Source organism: Gymnoscopelus braueri (genome assembly GCF_963280865.1).
Source record: "Gymnoscopelus braueri genome assembly, contig: SCAFFOLD_237, whole genome shotgun sequence".
In the NCBI taxonomy this organism is placed as follows: Eukaryota; Metazoa; Chordata; class Actinopteri; order Myctophiformes; family Myctophidae; genus Gymnoscopelus; species Gymnoscopelus braueri.
In genome coordinates this window covers 15,578-29,103 of record NW_027660571.1, presented here as the reverse complement: position 1 = coordinate 29,103, position 13,526 = coordinate 15,578, and positions in this window count along the sequence as shown.

The following is a 13,526-nucleotide window of genomic DNA, read 5'->3' as shown; positions in this document are numbered from 1 at the left end:
AAAATGTGTGCAAATCTTTGAATACATATATTTTTTAAAGGGAACATTTTGAGATGGGGGGGGGGGGGGTCCATTTTAGTAAAACATTTAGTTTAAAAAAAAAATATATATATTTATTTAAAGATTTGCGAAAATGTTCACGATTAAAAGAAAATAGTATAAAATAATGGTTATAGGCTATAGCTAAAAATCTAAAATGCGTTCCCGGAGTGAATGGGTTAATCTGTTTATCCTGTATGAGTTATCTCTCCTGACTGGGTGAAATTGGTATCCTGACCTGAATTCTTATTTTCTGGTCACTAAAGAGATGGGGAGACTTCTGTTATTGAACAAACACTCTATAGCGATGATTACCATGGGAATATAGAACTATTTAACATGTTTGAGACACACTTCAGCTTGCCTTACCGTCCAGTAAATTATCTTAATTTTTTTCCTGTTAGACTATTTTCACAGACACATCGACATTGTTGGCGTGAAAATCAAGTTACTACCGAGTATAAATTTAAGCAGTCCGGCCTGTGGGTGCTTCCTAACATGGTTAAAATGGGAGTTTGGATTTACAATGGGTTTGTATAGGAAGGGGGCGTGTCTGATTAAATGAATATCAAATATCTAAATACTGAATCAAGCAACTTATAAACTGTCTGGGGTGTTTACAAAAGCCTGAGTAGACGTTTAAATGAGCCCAAACATGATTGAAAGTGGAAAATCCCTTTAACACTGATCTATTCCAGTGATTCTCAACCATTTGAATTTCAAGGACCCCCAGTCTGATGAGCATTAGACCATGAACCCCCATTTTATATTTCTATTAAGTCTCTGTGACCCCAATTGACACTGTAAAGGCACAAGCATTTGTACACTTGAAGAGTTTCAGACCCTGCTCCACGTTAAGATCTATTATGTCCTTTGTACATCACCGTTCTTCCTGATGTGATTGATCAGTTTATGGAGACGGGTGAGAAACATGTTTAGAATTAGTGCAATCACTGCCCACAATGCATCACCTTGTCAATTTGAACCTCTTATTCCTGGAAATCTTTTATACAGTACAAAACCACAGAGAGCTGTGCCCAGTATGTGAAATGTAGATTTGTGTGTCTGTCGGATTCTTGATTGTATTATTGTAAATAAATTACTGCAATTGAAGGACATTTAATTAATAAAATGATGTATTTACACGTATCAAAGTCATGCTGTTGTTGATTTGGTCTGAGGCCTTTTATTTTTTTTACCTTTTTTGAGAAAACTAGGAAAAGTTTGTGGATGTCAGGATCCACATAGAAACCAACATGGCTCCAATGTGGATCTCTGAATTAATTTTCCAAGCCAGTAAACAGGGTTATTATAGTTGACTAAATCTAAACTATCTAGATTGGATTTTTGGACTAAACGAAATGACTAAAATGAACAATGCAAAAAAAGAGAAAAAAAGTGAAATGTTTACTAAGTATTGACAGTTTAAGTGGTTCACTGTCTGAAAATACACATTAACGTGAATCCAACATACTGCTGTCAAACAAGTCCTATAAAGCTATCTACTGTATGAGATATATGAAAAAGTTTAATCTGCAACACAATTTTATACAACTAGAGGATCAATGAATTCCATTCATCTATCCATCCATCTTCAACCTCTTGTTAAACATGCAGCTTCATTTTAGTCCGCCCCCCTGAATTTGCACTGTGGTCAATCTGGTCACAGAACTGTAACAGACTAGTTCCAGAAGATGGCAGTGATGCAACATACAGTAGTGGATGCCGGCTGCATGCTGTTAAAAACACCAAGAAGAACAAGTCGTTCGGTCATTGAGATATATTATAACTATGGGTCATCGTACCGCTCTGCAAAGAAACAGGACTCCCTCTTCCTTTGGTGTGTTGCCCAGGTGGCGCCTAAACCCAAACCTTTAACATCACAAAAACTATGCCTAAACCTAACCTTAACCCTGACCTCACAGAGACTATGCCTAAACCTAACCTTAAACCTAACCCTGACCTCACAGAAACTATGCCTAACCGTAACCCTGACCTCACAGAAACTATGCCTAACCCTAACCTTAACCCTAACTCTAACCTCACAGAAACTATGCCTAAACCTAACCCCAAAACCACGTCGACCGGGAAAAGAGAGAGTCCAGTATAGAAACAGACATTACATGGCTCTCCACTCATCCACACACCAGAGAGAGTGAAACACACCCTGGCTCCCCTGTCTCAGTTGTTGCTCACATTGTTAAAGCGCCACCCCGTGGCTGACTGGCCACACTACACATTGAAGGCAAGAAATAGATAGCTATGGGGGTGGGGCTGAGAGTAGGTTGCCACCTTTCAGAAATTGAAATAAGGGACACTTTTTATGGCCGCGCGGCAAAAATGTCTTTGCGGAGCCAGCCCCTCAAACCCCTGAAATGAATGGAAATCTATGAAGAAAAAAAAAATCTATGAAATCTATTTAGTATTTTTTGAGTTTGGGGAGACAGCCTCCCAAACCCCTAAAATACATAGAAAACGAGGCATTTTGGAACAGTTATAACTATAACACACAATAATACAAACACAACATGTCTTACACCTGCATTACACTTAATGTACCCTACAAGTCCTATTAATACCATAATCACAAGGAAATGCATTGCTTCAGTCATACACCACACATGTATTGTGTATAGGCATATGTGTATAGGCGTATGTTTTACAGTTTGAAATTGGCATTTGTTTCCAAAATATGAAAAAGTAGATAAAATAATGCTTTGGAAAATTGTATGAAATAATGTAATGTAAAGTATGCATGATTTGAACCTGCTAAATTTACCCTACAACTTATTGTTTATGCCATAATTACATCCACAAGTTTCATAGTAATAGTTGAAATTAGGCCTTAAATATCAAATGTTCAAGCATGTTCAAATCATTTAAGTCAAGGGATTTCCGCGAATGCCTGTCCAAACAGAAGTGTTTTCAAGCGGTTCTTAAAAATGCCCACAGACGCTGCAGCTCTCAAGACCTGCGGGAGGGCATTCCAGAGTCTGGGAGCTACAGCCTGAAAGGCTCTGTCACCCTTGGTTATAAAGCTGGTTCGAGGGATGACTAACAGAACCTTAGGGTCCTGGTCGGCACATGCCGTTTTAGCAGGTCAGTTAGATATGCTGGTGCTTGACCATGCATAGCTCTATATGTGAGCACCAGGACCTTAAAACGAACCCTGAAAGCAACAGGAAGCCAATGCAAGGAGGCCAGGACTGCATGGGGTAATGTGGCACCTTCGGATGGACCTGGCAGCAGCATTTTTGATTAATTGGAGGCGGTCTATGGATGCTTTACTGAGGCAGGTGAAAAGTGAGTTGCAATAGTCCAGACGAGAGGACACAAAGGAATGAATAATCATTTCTAACTCATTGTGTGAGACAATGTTCCTGAGGTGGAAAAAGCATGTGCAGGTCACCAACTTTATGTGAGTGTCGATGTTCGAGCCTGGTCAAAAATGACACCAAGTTTCCTAATGTTAGGGCGCACATTGGATTTGAGGGACCCAATGCAGTCAGCCACCCTAGGAGCGATACTGTCGGAAACAATTAGCACCTCAGTTTTGGCCTCGTTGAGCTGAAGGAAATTGTTAGCTAACCAGTCCTTAATGGCAGACAGACATCCAAATTAAAATGGAAACTAAAATCATCAGGACTGTCGGGGTTAAAAGTGGTGAGCCTGTGGCCCCCGGGGGGCCCTTACATGGCCCCTGAGGACCACACTGGTGTGGCTATTCTGATGGCAGTCCCCTGAACGTTTGTGACATTCTAGGCAATTTTAATATAGGATGATAAAATATAAATTAGCGCTGTCAAGTGATACATTTTTTAAATGTGATTAATCGCATGATTTGCGTAGTTAATCGCATAATAAATATGTTTTGGCTCAAACTTGAATGATGAACTGAAAAGCAGTGCATTGTGTTGTATATGGAGCAGGATGCATCCAAAAGTATTATTTATTATTGTCTCCGCCAGGCCGAAAGGCATGCCGAGAGTATGTTTTACCCCCTGTCCGTCCGTCTGTCCGTAAAGGGTGCCAGAAATGGCACCCTTTTCACATGTTATAAATGGCACCCTTTTCACATGTTATAGCGCCACCAGCAGGTCTAATTTAGCAAAACACATTTTTGGAACAAAACGCCTCAAATCATGAATACCGTGTCCGATTGTCGTGAAAGGCCTAAGATGAAATGACACCCTTTTCACATTGGCCTATTATAGCGCCACCAGGAGGCCACAATAACGTGCCTGATCTGGCGGAGACCTGTGCTCCAAGGAGTGAGGAGAGAGGAGAGAGAGAAAGAGAGAGAGAGAGAGAGAGAGAGAGAGAGAGAGAGAGAGAGAGAGAGAGAGAGAGAGAGAGAGAGAGAGAGAGAGGCCCTGTCCATGGTCCTGAAGTAACTGTCACTGCAGCTGCTATCCATGGCTCTGAAGTAATTGTAGCTGCTGTCAATGGTTCTGAAGTAACTGTAGCTGCTAGTCAAGTTGCCAGTCAAGTTTTGACAGGCTGCCGGAATTCTGAAATATGTGATTATGTAGTTATGCCTACCAGAACTTTGTTCAACTTTGGCAGGTCAATAAACAGCGAGTGTAAAGCTTTGGCAGGTCAATAAACAGCGAGTGTAAAACAGTTTCGCCCTCGCTGAAATTCGATTCGAGAGGGCCTGTCCAAGCCAAAAAAGTTGTCTTTGTTTGTTGTATGCTGCAGGCTATATATACTGTATGCTCCATGATAGTGCCATTACCATCAATCACCCTGGGCTCAAAACACAGCTTTCCCCACAAAGCTGTGCATGTGTGAACTCACATGCTGTGTGATGTAGCACCTGGCAGTCTAGACTGCAGCCCAGCACTTGGGCGTCTCAGAGGGCTTCAGAGAAACACACTTCCCTTGAAGCAGGGAGTCTAGCTGGTTGACAGTAGCCTGGCATGGCCAGACTAATATCACTGCGTAGATATTAGTCTGGAATCTCTGAGTGGAACCTGCATTTCCAAGGGGAATGTGTGTGCATGTATTGTATGGTATGTGCATGTGTTGTTTGTGTGGGAAACCACACAGCTACCACTCAGGCAAAGACAAATCCCTCCTGACCAAGTGAGATATTAGACTTCTAGGCTTACTGTCTGGGTCGGGAATCGAACCCGGGACTCGGCACCAAGCTGTTAAGACACAACCCTGAGTACAAAATATACTATCAGAATATAGAGCTTTAACCTTTAGTTTTAACCAAAAAATATCTCTTACCCTTCCTTTAACTTAGTCTTAGTCATTCATGCATGCATGCATGCATGCATGCATGCATGAATGAATGAATGAATGAATGAATGAATGAATGAATGAATGAATGAATGAATTAACTAGAAAATGTGCTCCTCGGAGCACAGGTCTCCGCCAGTACTGTTCCTCATTAATCCTGTCTTACCTATTTATATTACATATTGTCACGTGTCACTTGACCAATGTTAGCTTGGCTGATGGAAGCTCACTTCAAAAAATATAAATAATTTTTTGAAGTGCGTCACCTATTTATAGGTTTTTATTTCATCATGCATCTCGCTAGCCAATCAAAGCATTGGTGACAACATATTGTCACGTGTCACGTGAAGCTTGACCAATGTTAGTTTGGCTGAGACGGACAGCTCGTCCTGTCCGAGGACGTAAGACAAGTGAGTCATGCAAGCGCAAAGAGGAATCTCCCAGACAGCCCAGAGAGATTCTCTCCGTGTCCCTGTGTCTTAGGAAAACAAAGCTTCTCCTCAGGAAGGTTTTACTACGAGGTTCAGGTTGAAGGGAAGCCTGAGTGGGATTTAGGAGTGGCCAGAGAGTCCGTCAACAGGAAGGCAGAAATCACACTAAACCCCAACAATGGTTACTGGTCTATATGGTTGAGGAATGGAAATGAGTACATGGCTCTCGCTGATCCTGATGTCGTCGCCCTCCTTGTGAGAGGGAAGGTCCAGAAAGTGGGAGTGTTTGTGGATTATGAGGAGGGCCTGGTCTCCTTTTATGATGTGGAGGCCAGAGTTCACCTCTACACTTTCACTGGCTGCACCTTCACTGAGAAACTCCATCCATACTTCTATCCAGGTAAGGATACGGCTGCTCCTCTGATCATTATTTCTCCTGTCAACATGGGCACTGGACTTGACGGGGACGGTAGTAACGTGTCCCCTCCAACTTAAAAAAAAAAAAAAACATGAGATTGTCCCCTCCAGTAAACTATTTGGAAATACATTATGCATAACCGTATATATTAAAATTGCCTTGTGGGTCGACGCTGGGGCAACGGTGGACGTCACAAACATTTCCATATAAGGAGATTTATGGCCTGATAATTTCCTGAAAATAACCATTTATTTGATTGATTGATTGATTGATTGATTGATTGATTGAATACTTTGTTAGTCAGAAATGTAAACACTACGTGGCACAGCAAGATATTTTAGGCTAAAAGGATAACATAAAAAAGTCCTGGGGACTTTTCCATTGTGGTCCTATGTATTCAATTCATCAATATAGTATAAAAAAACACACCCTGTGTGAAGTGGGCGGTGTCTTCCTAGCTAACCACAATACTGAATGGAGTCAACCAATGATGTACAAAAGATAAATACATTTATTGAAACACTCTTTATGATGGACAAAACCTTAACTTGAAAAAAACAAATCTTTGGTTTTTTTCAAGTTATGGTTGCTTATATAGGGCTATGCACATGTGTCATGTGACACTGGCCAATCACAGTCCTGAATAGACTGTGATTGGCCAATCACAGCGCAGGATAATTGTACAAATTTCCTGGGCCCAGATCACAGCGCAGGAAAATGTACATTTTTCCAAATCTCACTTATAGGGGCGGTTTCACCGCCCAAAAAACTAGTGAACCAGGAGACCTGGTACTGCCAGACCCCTAGTGGTTGAATGATCAGAGCACTACGTCACGCTAAGCTTGGCCAATCAAAAAGAGGACAGAAGACAGACCTCTTTTATGCCCATGTATGGACGAAAACGTTTGGAGAGGGGGACAGACAAAGCCTCATGTAGGCCCGACCCCCCTCTTTTATGCCCATGTATGGACGAAAACGTTTGGAGAGGGGGACCGACATAGCCTCATGTAGGCCCGACCCCCTGGGTCTGGCAATTACACAATACATGCCTTCAACAAATACAAACACTACAAGCTAACAATGCCTCTCTCCCATGAGCATTGCAGCTTGAAGATCTGCAATTTGATGGTTAAATCAATGTAAATTATTTTATTAAAAATCTGCTTTGCAAGCTTGTAGATCTGCTGTTTTAAAATAAAAGTCTGTCTGTGGGTTTTATGAATATTAATCCATTATACATACATATATCTATAACGCACTGGCCAATACAAACTAATAGACGAGTGCGCTCCGGTGCGCAACATACTGTATCATATTCACCATTTAACTTCCACTTCCAGCATTTTATTGATTAAGGACAGGACATTTTTAATTCAGTTAATTTGCTGGACTTCAGCTTTAACCACTAGGCTGTCTAATATGGGGAGAGATTTGTCTCAAAAGTATTTGTGAATCCAATACCAAGATGCACAAATATTCCATGATTTACAAATGTGTTTCCATGATTCACAAATGTGTTTTGCAATCTGCAAACACAAATTATTTATTTGTGACTTTTGTAAATATGAATTTGTAATTTTTACAAAAATGTATTATACTTGTGTGTGCATTTATCATAAAATATCATTTGCCAATCATCAATTCTGCGTGTCAATTGTTGAGTCTGCATTTGTGAGTAGACCAACACACGCATGCATTCCTTTTCCCTATTACATCATTTTGAGACAAACGTCACGCTTTTTAAGAACATTTTTACAAATGTATTTTCCTATCTGCAAACTTACTTGTAACTTGTAACTTGGCATTTAAATACATGTGCTATGATTTGTACAAATATATGATGTAAATATATCATTTGCAATTTGTAAAAATAATTTATACTTGCAGGCGCATCATAAAATATCATCTGTAAATCATCAATTATGCGTGTGAATTGTTGAATATGCATTTGTGAGTACACCATCACGCATATTCAGTTTTGAGACAAGCTTCACACTCTTTTGATGAGATTCACTCACACATACCTGCAGATCCACACGTGTGCTTGTACTGCCCCACCCCCACCCCATGGCAATTACAGCCAGGTGGGCACTGCCACTGATCAGTTAGACAGGAGGGATTTCAGATTTTTTTTTGGGGGGGGTAAAAGTTGGGAAGCTGACTATTTTACATAATTCAAGGCTGCTGAATCTGAATAATATGGTTCCCATACAAATTTGATTGTTTTTAACCTTCTAATTTGCATAAAAAATGGCTGCCAATGTTGAACAATTTCAACAAGGCAAGCAAAACTGAAAAATAAAGTGTCTATATCTATGTTCTGAGGGTCAGACAATGTGTGTACGGTATTTGTAATGTAATTAGTGGTAAGCCTACTCCTAAATATGCAAATAGAGGCCACCATTACAGAAAACTGTTTAGTACTCAAAGAAGTGATCCATATGCACCCCCCATATTTTCTTCTGTATTTCTGTATCTTCTGTATCTGTATTTTTGTGTGCACTTCAGACAGTTGCTCGATTCAATATTTAGACATTTAATGTTAATTTAATCAGTTGCAGGTGTTCATGCTACATACATACATACATACTGTACATACATGCGTACTGTACAATACATACAGTACATACATACATATATACATACGATCAGCACCAAACTTGGCACAAACACTGTTCAGGGGTCTGCCATGACAATAGTCACACCAGGGGCCCCCAATGTATTTTACCTTTTGTAACTACGTGTCTTTGTGACAGTAGTATTTTCATGCTGGCATACCTGAAGAATATGTACAGGGCAAGGTTCGAGCCAGAAAATGACATGAGACATGAAACTCCACATTAGCCAAGAAGAGACAGACATGGACCACCCGTGATCATGCCATGAAAAACAGTTCACTCAATGACTTGGTGACCTAAGATGACACGTCGATGTAGTTGACAGCAGTTACTGGGAAGTAGGAGGTCGGGAACTTCCACAGAAAAGGGAATAGAATCGCAAGAAGGGGAAGTGTAGCAGATTGCCTTAGTTATCATTATTAGGAAATGTGCCCATGTAATAGGGTGTGTCTGCTCACTAATACATAAGTTACAAATCAGTATGAGTTTGGTTCCTCAATTGTTGTTTGTCAAACTTTTTGAGCTGACCCCATGTCCAGGTGACCTTTAGTCTAGTTATCTCCCATCACTCTAAAGCAGTGGTAACCAACCTTTTCAAGCCCAAGAGCACATTTTATTTCCAATTGTAAGGCATGATCTACCACTAAAATATGTTCCAAAAAAAAAACACTTGTCACGATTTACATTTCTGACAGGCTCAATGCATGTGCATAGTGCATACATCCACACAAAGACTAGTAGTTTAAATAAGAATACACACTGATAGTTATATAGTCAATGCCTAAATATTAAGATTAGAAAAATAAATATTGGACAAAAATACAAATAAACTTCTGTGTTGATTTTGTTTTTTTTATTAAACGAAACACAAAGATTTCTTCTTCTCTTCAATGCACAATATTTAGTTTCTCAGTTCGATGAATTTTAACATTTACAGATATTCTGTTCAAATGACAAAAATGCATACATGACCATATATTTGCACATATATGGTGACAGATCCAATACTCTCAGGGTCAGCCCACCTTTAATGAGACTGCTGTGACTGCACAGCCTATCTGCAAGCCTTTTGAAATCTGGTTGATAGTTAGTGATTGCCAGTCTGAGGCAGTCATTAAGATGTGAGTCAGTCATACGAGTTCTAAACTTGGATTTGATTATTTTCATTTGTGAAAAGGCCATTTCACATAAGTAAGTGGAGCCAAAGTATTCATGCAGCACAAGACACAAGCAGGGGATACTTCTCTCTGCTCACAAGTGACCAAAAGTCCTGGTTTCTAGCTCTGCCACCAATAGATGGTCATTTACTAGTACAAAAATCTCTTCTTCAACACCTGTAGTTAATGCAAACACATCCTGCATTTTAACTGACAGCTCATCAACGTTAATGCTGAGGAAAGGGTTTGATACAAAAGCAGCCACTTGACTCATGCCTTGTACCTCAACAAATCTACGTTCAAATTCTGATTTCAGTTTGTTCAATTGGACACAAATGGTTCGGGATGAAAGGCAGCTTTGTCCGTAAGAAAACCCAAGTCCAATAACCAAGAATCGTCAGACTGCTGCTCATACTCCTCGTCTCTCGACTTGAGACAAATTTAGATCTCTGGCAGTAAATCCAGAAAACGCTGCAGCACTTTGCCCCGACTGAGCCACCTGACGTCTGCGTGAAGAATCAAATCTCCATATGCAGAGTCCAGTTCATCCAATAAAGACTTGAATAACCGGTGCTGTAGCGCTTTTGCACGAATTGAGTTGATTATTTTAACAACAACAGTCATCACATGTGACATGTCAATTGCTTTAGCAGCCAGTGCCTGCTGATGTATCACGCAGTGGTAGTTTACAAACGGCGGAAAATCTTCGTCTTTTCTGCACAGTGAAACAAATCCTGATCGAACGCCAAGCATCGCTGGGGCCCCGTCTGTTGTCATCGATACGATTTTATGAATGGGAATCTTGTACTCACGCACGTAATCCTTGAATGCATTGTACACATCCTCACCCCGGGTCCTTTGCTTCAACGGAATAAGGGCGAGAAATTCCTCTTTGGTGGTAAAATCGGCGAAAACCATTCGGACAAACACAATTAGCTGGGCTGTGTCAGTGGCATCAGTGGACTCGTCAAATTGAAGTGAAAAGTATTCACAGTTTGACAAGTCTTTGAAAACTTGCTGGGATACATCTTCAGACAGCGATTCCACTCTTCTGGCTATCGTAGGTGCACCAAGCGACAACGTTTGTATCAATGCTTTAATTTCATCCTTGTTTTTTAGGTTAGAAAACAAGCTGTCAGCCGCGACATTCTTTAACCATCTCCCCGTCCTTAAATGGTTTCTTGCACTGAGCCAAAATATGGCTAAATCGGAACGATGCCTCTGTCACCAGCTTGTTTTTTGTTGTTGTTGGCGGCGCAGTAAACTGCCGATGCTGTGTTTGGAGTCCACTTTTCAGTTCATCAATTCTTTTCGATCTTTTTGCACTGTTCAGTGGATAAAGGTCTTTGTATTTAGCATGCGCAGTAGAGTTCCAGGTTGCCAAGTTTTGGCAAAGATAACGTCTTTTGGCATACGAGGCATATCGTATTCCCATGCACTGACGTGAAAAAAAAATCATGCTCCCATTCCAGGTGGTAATGGTATGTTTTCGGTTTCTTTTTCGCCGGACCTTCCATAGCTAGTCACTGCTTGCCTGTGTAGGTATAGTGGTGTGTGTTTCTTTTGCTCTCTGTGTGTTTTTATACTGATCAGTTCTGTTCTGATATGCATATGCAAAACACGGGGGATACCGGAGATAGCGGCCAAACAATAGAACAGAAGCATTCCGTAGTGGATGGCCCCAGACATCCGTTTGGTAAACAGCTAGATGAGCTACTCTAAATACACAAATTCTGTGTATTGTCGATGGCTGCCCGTCTGCACCGGGCCCGCCCCGCGATCGAGTTAGAAGGCTTTGATGATCTACCGGTAGATCGTAATCGACTGGTTGGTTACCCCTGCTCTAAAGGGTAATGTTTCAACCAAACTGAAATGCAGATGTCTTTTGTTAACATAAAACAATCAGTCATGATTAATTCCACATTTCTATAAAGAAAACATCAAATGGATGCAACTGCTAAAATAACCTGACTCCGCCAGATGGGGAAAGTATGTGACGCAGGCTTCTTCTTTCTGGCGGAGTCAGGTTACTCCTAAAAGGCCTCACAGTGGATTTGTTTCTATTATAATAAACAATTAATTCCATCACTCATATTATAAGCATCAGATTATTAGTTATTTACTTCAAAAATGTTAATGAAGTCCATGATCATAACACCAGAGGCAGCTCCACTGATCATGTTCAACCCAGATTTGGCTCAACTAAGGGTATGAACTCATTCTCATGCTATTCATCAAAAATGTGGAATGCCCTACCAAAAGGAGTAAAGGAGTGTAAAACCCTACTCACTTTCAAAACTGCCCTAAAGATACACCTTCAGGAGGCTGCAATTCGAAAATGGCCCCTGTCTAAGTCTTAACCTACCCCTCCCTACCCCCCCCCCCCTCCTTCATTTTCCTCTTTTGTATATATATATATATATATTTTTTTCTCTCGTCATACCAGTAACCTGAAAGCTGATTGTATGACATTCTGTATAGTAGTGTGTATATCTGCCTGCCTCTTATATTTCATCATGATTTGTGTGCATGGGGTCCTCATCTTAAACAAGCGTAATGCTTAATGAGGGTTTCCAGTTTAGTAGACCTTGTATTGTGAATTTGTACTTCCATGTACTGTTATGTACTGTCATGTACTATTCTCATGTCTTTCTAAATAAACTACATCAATCAATCAATCAAAAGATCACTTTTCCTCCATTTCATTATCAGATGTTGTACACATACATATCTTTTAGTTAGTTTCATACTTCAGCATGATCGATACTGTTGATTAAATTACATTATTCAAATAATCATAATTGTCATCATGTCCAGCATTAGATCTGCCACTCTGCTTCATTTCAGTCAAGATCCTCTTTCTTGACCCCCCTGTGGTTTTGTAATGGCCCAGTACTTTTCCCATATGCGTGTGTGTCTGTATCACAGCATTCGTGCCTCACACCCAATCTATGTGTGTGCGTGTGCCTGTGTGTATTGCAGCAGCGTCGTGCCCCCACTCCCAAAGCAATCTATGTGTGCGCGTATGCCTGTGTGTGTTGTAATCTGCTTTCTCCAGCCCAAAGTACAGGATACACCTGCTGTACTTTCGTGTACTAAGCATTTTCAGTTCCTCAGATTATATTCTCATCTATTTCTTCATTTCTTCATCCTGTTTGCCACTGAGTGACCAGTACTGTAGACATCTCCTGTGTCATACGAGGTAACTTTCGCTTCCAGTAACCAGTAACTTTTTGTGTGTTGTATTGCAGTAACATCCTGTCCCCAAGATGTTTGGGGAACTTTACTCACACAGCATTATTCAGTAAAGTGATTTGATTCATTCTTCATTATTGTAAGCTTATAAGCAAGGTTTATGATCCCCGCTGTGCTTTACTCTTTCCTATTAATTCTTCTCTTCTTTGACCATCGTATAGTAGGCCTAATAGGCAGACATGGAGAGAGACCATTATCACCTGCCCTGGCCTGGGATTTGCCATAAGGGATCCAAGGTACCCAAGGTTAAGGGAAGCAGGGTTGAAAGACATGTCTTTTGACACATAATGGGAACGGATATTCTATATAAAGTGAACTATATTTAACCACTTAAACTCTACATGGTTGACCGGAGGCC